Raw genomic sequence first — 6,371 nt, forward strand, 5'->3', positions numbered from 1 at the left:
TAGGGGAGAGTCAGCCTGTCTACCCATGCGTCTCTCAGAGAGCAGACATAGGGTGCTTGAGGGGGTTGAGCCATTTCATTTCACTTCCAAACAAATAACACGAAATCTCACATTATGGTCAAGTCTGTGTGACCTTTCTCACTGACACAATTAGCAGTACAGAATTGCAAGCAAGAGTTGAAAGGGACACAACTTATTTTCTGCACTTCTGTAATGTCTACCCTTCAGACAACAAGCAGGCATGGTTTTTGAAATGAGAATAATAGCAATATCACATTTTAAGCTACATGATGATACAGATGTGGTACTACCCGTTTACAAATTATGCCTCCATTTTGGGGTCTTGCATAAGTTATTTTCTACCACATGCAACTTTTCAGTTCTTTATGTACATGAAGGATCCATATATTGGCTTGTGAACTCTTTAAAAATATGAACTAAGGGGATGATTGCCATTACATTAGGAATTTTGCTGTTCAGTTGCTAAATTGTGTCCAACTCTTTGAAGCCCCATGGACTGCAACACACCAGGCTTCCCTTCATTCACTGTCTCCAAGAGTTTGCTCAGATGCATGTCCATTGAGTCGGTGATCCTATCTAACTATTTCGTCCCCTGCCACCCTCTTCTCCTGCCGTCATTCTTTTCCAGCATCAGGGGTCTTTTCTAATGAGTTGGTACTTCACATTATGTGGCCAAAGTACTGCAGCATCAGTCCTTCCAATGAAGATTCAGGGTTGATTTGGATTGACTTGTTTGATCTCCTTGCTGTCCAAGGGACTCTCAAAAGTCTTCTCCAACACCGCAGTTCAAAAGCATCAATTCTTCGGCACTCAGCCTTCTTTATGGTCCAACTCACATTCATTCCTACACGACTACAGGAAAAACCATAACTCTGACTACACAGACCTTTGTTGTCAAAGTGATATCTCTGATTTTTAATACACAATCTAGGCTTGCCATAGCTTTCCTTCCAAGGAGCAAGTGTCTTTTAATTTCATGGCTGCAGTCACCATCTGCAGTGATTTTGGAGCCCAGGAAGATAAAATCTGTCACTGCTTCCACTTTTTCCCCTTCTATTTGCCATGAAGACATGGGACCAGAGGCCATGATCTTAGTTTTTTAAATGTTGAGTTTTAAGCCAGCTTTTTCACTGTCCTCATTCACCCTCATCAAGAGGCTCTTTAATCCCTCTTCATTTCATTCAGTTCAGTCGCTCAGTCGTGTCCGATTCTTTGCAACCCCATGAACTGCAGCACGCACGCCAGGCCTCCCTGTCCATCACCAACTCCCGGAGTCCACCCAAACCATGTCCATTGAGTTGGTGATGCCATCCAACCATCTCATCCTCTGTCGTCCCCTTCTCTTCCCGCCTTCAATCTTTCCCAGCATCAGGGTCTTTTCATATGTGGCAGTTCTTCGCATCAGGTGGTCAAAGAATTGGAGTTTCAGCTTCAGCATCAGTCCTTCCAATGGATATTCAGGACTGATTTCCTTTAGGGTGGACTGGTTGGATCTCCTTGAAGTCCAAGGGACTCTCAAGAGTCTTCTCCAACATCACAGTTCAAAAGCATCAATTCTTCGGTGCTCAGCTTCCTTTATAGTCCAACTCTCACATCCATACATGACTACTGGAAAAACCATAGCTTTGATTAGATGACTTCCCTGGTGGCTCAGACAGTAAAGCATCTGTCTAAAATGCGGGAGGCCCGGGATCGAGCCCTGGGTTAGGAGATCCCCTGGAGAAGGAAATGGCAATCCATTCCAGTATTATTGCCTGGAAAATCCCATGGACAGAGGAGCCTGGTAGGCTACAGTCTATGGGGTAGCAGAGTCGGACACGACTGAGCAACTTCACTTTCACTTTCTTTCACTTTGACTAGATGGACCTTTGTTGGCAAAATAATGTCTCTGCTTTTTAATAAGCTGTCTATGTTGGTCATAACTTTTCTTCCAAGGAGCAAGCATCTTTTAATTTCATGGCTGCAATCACCATCTGCAGTGATTTTGGAACCCCCAAAAATAAAGTCTGTCATTGTATCCATTGTTTCCCCATCTCTTTGCCATGAAGTGATAAGACCGGATGCCATGATCTTAGTTTTTCTGAATGTTGAGTTTTAAGCCAACTTTTTCACTCTCCTCTTTCACTTTGATCAAGAGGTTCTTTAGTTCTTCACTTTCTGCCATAAAGGTGGAGTCATCTGCATATCTGAGGGTGTTGTTATTTCTCCAAATCTTGATTCCAGCTTGTGCTTCATCCAGCCCAGAATTTCGCATGATGTACTCTGCATATAAGTTAAATAAGCAGGATGACAATATATGGCCTTGACGTACTCCTTTCCCAATTATGAACCAGTCAGTTGTTCCACTTAATGTTCTAACTTTTGCCTCTTGACCTGCATACAGGTTTCTCAGGAGACAGGTATGATGGTCTAGTATTCCCATCTTTTTAAGAATTTTCCACAGTTTGTTGTGATCCACTCAGTCAAAGGCTTTTGTGTAGTCAATGAAGCAGAAGTAGATGTTTTTCTGGAATTCCCTTGCTTTCTCTATGATCCAACGAATGTCGGCAATTAATGTTATTTCATGTAATGCCTCAATTATCACAGACCAGACTTGACATTCTCAGCTAGAGAACAGAGATCACTGTGTACACGTCTCAGTCACATGTGAGGAATAGAGGCAGACTCCAGTGTAAACCAACAATTGCACTGCCTGGCTCAACTCAGACTCTTTGAGATCCCTTGTGGACAGGGAACATGGAACTCATTACATGGACCTTCTACATCCTCGCTCTACATCATCAGGCTTCCACATCCTTGACCTCCTTCTTTAGCCAGCTCAGATGCTACCTTGGTCTTCCATTCACTTGTTCTCCTGCAGATTCCTTACTTTCAGTTCTTTTGCTTTGATGATTCTGGGCAAATGTTAACTCTGCAGCCTGTCTCTCTGAATCTCTTTCTGCCCTTCATTTCCAACTAACTTGTGAACCTTCCCTCAGAATTGCTCTGGCTCCTGTGTGGTACTTTCTACTTCCAACACTTTGTCCCAGAACTTTTGTCTGAACTGATCCCTTACCCCTGGGATCTCCGCCTGTAGCCCCCATCCCCAGCTCTACTACTACTGCTTATATTCGAAAATATGGATTATATTTATCCTATTTACCTGCTCATACGTTTGTTTTTATTGCTGATCTTCATTTTTTACTTAAATATAGATCACTTCATGGGAAATAGAATGCTTTATTTTTTGGGGTTCCAAAATCACTGCAGATGGTGATTGCAGCCATGAAATCAAAAGACGCTTACTCCTTGGAAGGAAAGTTATGACCAACATAGATAGCACATTCAAAAGCAGAGACATTACTTTGCCAACAAAGGTTTGTCTAGTCAAGGCTATAGTTTTTCTAGTAGTCATGTATGGATGTGAGAGTTGGACTGTAAAGAAAGCTGAGTGCTGAAGAATTGATGCTTTTGAACTGTGGTGTTGGAGAAGACTCTTGAGGGTCCCATGGACTGCAAGGAGATCCAACCAGTCCATTCTAAAAGAGATCAGTCCTGGGTGTTCTTTGGAAGGAATGATGCTAAAGCTGAAACTCCAGTACTTTGGCCACCTCATGCGAAGAGTTGACTCATTGGAAAAGACTCTGACGCTGGGAGGGATTGGGGGCAGGAGGAAAAGGGGACAACAGAGGATGAGATGGCTGGATGGCATCACTGACTCGATGGACATGAGTTTGAGTGAACTCTGGGAGTTGGTGATGGACAGGGAGGCCTGGCGTGCTGCGGTTCATGGGGTCGCAAAGTCGGACACGACTGAGCGACTGAACTGAACTGAACTGATTAATTTTTTAAAAGAGAGTAAACAAAAAATTTACAGTAAACATTTCACATAAACATGCATGTCTTCAATTGGTCTTGTCGTCCAACCTACTGGTTAAAGCCTGAGTTTCATGAATCCTACCTTCCTTGCCAAATGGAAACATTCAATTTGGCTGTAGAGCCTGGTGGGCTGCCATCTATGGGGTTGCACAGAGTCGGACACGACTGAAGCGACTTAGCAGCAGCCGCAGCAGCAGCAGCAGCAGCAATGTACATCCACATAACAGAAATCAACAGAGGAGGAGTCCATGAAGGTGGCACACCCACAGAGCCCCTGAGTAGGGCTGGACGAGGGCAGCTGACAAGGCACAAAGGCAGGAAGAACAAGTCCAGTTTGACTGGCAGGAGGGCACATGTGAGAAGTAGTTTATGAAGCCAGATTCTTCATTTCCATAAAGAAAAGATTCCTTACTCTGCTGGGTAAAACTGGAGGGTTTGCAGAGGGAACCGCCAAAGGCTTGCACAGAGAACAAAACAGGCTGTGCTAGCAGATGGTACAACCCTGCAGGGCCAGGCACAATGGATGACAAGGAGATGCGTTGAATTCAGAAAGCCAGACTCACCAAGCCCACTGACACCTGCGAGTGCACATGCTAAGTTGCTTCAGTCTCATCCGACTCTTTGAGACCTTATGGAATGTAGCCCACCAGGCTCCTCTGTTCATGGGATTCTCCAAGCAAGTATACTGGAGTGGGTTGCCCTTTCCTCCTCCAGGGGATCTTCTTGATCCAGGGATCGAACCCGTGTCTCTTGAGTCTCCTGAATTGGCAGGGGGGGTTCTTTACCACTAGCACCACCTGGAAAGCCCCAAATGACACCTGCAAGCACTTCCTATAGAAACAAACAGCTTGACCCAACAGGCCCCAAACCACGGTTCTGTCCACATACATCAAGACTTTGGGAAGAAAAAAAAAAAGAGAGACAAATATTTTTAGTTCAAATTCCTAGAACCTGCTCCAGCTTAAGCCAGTTAAGAGCAGTGAAATGATTCCCACATCCAGTAACAATTCATTTCCCAACCATGACCTTCAGCTTCCCTGAGCTGTCATTACCAAATAATTAAAAAGCAACAATCAATTCATTATAAATAAGTTTCTACCTGCTATGAAATCCACTGAAGCCCCACAAAAGGCTGAGAACCCAGCACAGGCCATTGGCGTGTAAACCCTGAATGACACTGGTGGAGTGGCATGAACATGTTGTCAGGCCCCCTCTCCAGCTCGCCATGTGGCTGGAACAGGTGACTCAAATCAAAGCCCCCGACACGAATCATCTAACTTCTTTCTAGGTCCAGACTGCTTCCCTCTACTAGCTGGGGAGGGAGAGGCCACCCCAAGGGAGAAAAATCAGTCTTCATGTTCTCAGTAACACTAAACCGAAGCAGACAGAAATTTCTCAGGAATAGTCATTCAAATGACAGAAATGGGCGACTCCATACCCTGGTGGTTCAGACAGTAAAGAATCTGCAGGAGATCTGAATTTTATCCTGGGTTGGGAAGATTCCCCTGGAGCAAGGCATGGCCTGGAGAATCCAATGGACAGAAGAGCCTGGCAGGCTACAGTCCATGAGATCACAAAGAGTTGGACACAACTGAGGGACCAACACACTATACTAATTATGGGATGACCTATCATACATCTGCTGCGTAAGGAACATTTACTAGTGACCAGTTTCCCACAATGGCAGATCCATCTGGAAACTGCACACTGCAGAAGGCAATCCCATGACTTTCTTCTAGTTGTACATACAAAATCTGAGTCAGTTTGGGAGTCAGGAACAAACAGTGGTACAAAAGCATGAACAGAGGAACCTTACCAACACATGTTGGTTTCACACTGCACACCTCTTATTCAGATTCTGATTTAGAAACTGGCTGCTGGCTCATTTGCTCAGAGGCTTCTTCACCTCATGTCTCTTCCACTCCTAGACCCCACTGAAACCCACTGAAAGAAGCACACTCATTATGGATCTGCTGCTGCTACTGCTAAGTCACTTCAGTCATGTCCGACTCTGTGTGACCCCATAGACAGCAGCCCACCAGGCCCCCCCGTCCATGGGATTCTCCAGGCAAGAACACTGGAGTGGGTTGCCATTTCCTTCTCCAATGCATGAAAGTGAAAAGTGAAAGTGAAGTCGCTCAGTCATGTCCGACTCTTAGCGACCCCATGGACTGCAGCCTACCAGGCTCCTCCATCCATGGGATTCTCCAGGCAAGAGCACTGGAGTGGGGTGCCATTGCCTTCTCCACATTATGGATCTACATAGAACTAAAAGCCTCAATTTAATCAAATCACATGCATCAGCACAGTGGCTGCTGATTTAATCTGTTCCCCAGCATCATTAGGGACTGCTGTATTCAGGGACTGTTTGGATCTAAATTGGGCTTCCCGAACAGCTCAGTCGGTTAAAGAATCCACCTGCAATGCAGGAGACCCCAGTTCGATTCCTGGGTCGGGAAGATTCCCTGGAGAAGGAATAGGCAACCCACTCC

Source organism: Bubalus kerabau, chromosome X (genome assembly GCF_029407905.1).
Source record: "Bubalus kerabau isolate K-KA32 ecotype Philippines breed swamp buffalo chromosome X, PCC_UOA_SB_1v2, whole genome shotgun sequence".
NCBI lineage: Eukaryota > Metazoa > Chordata > Mammalia > Artiodactyla > Bovidae > Bubalus > Bubalus kerabau.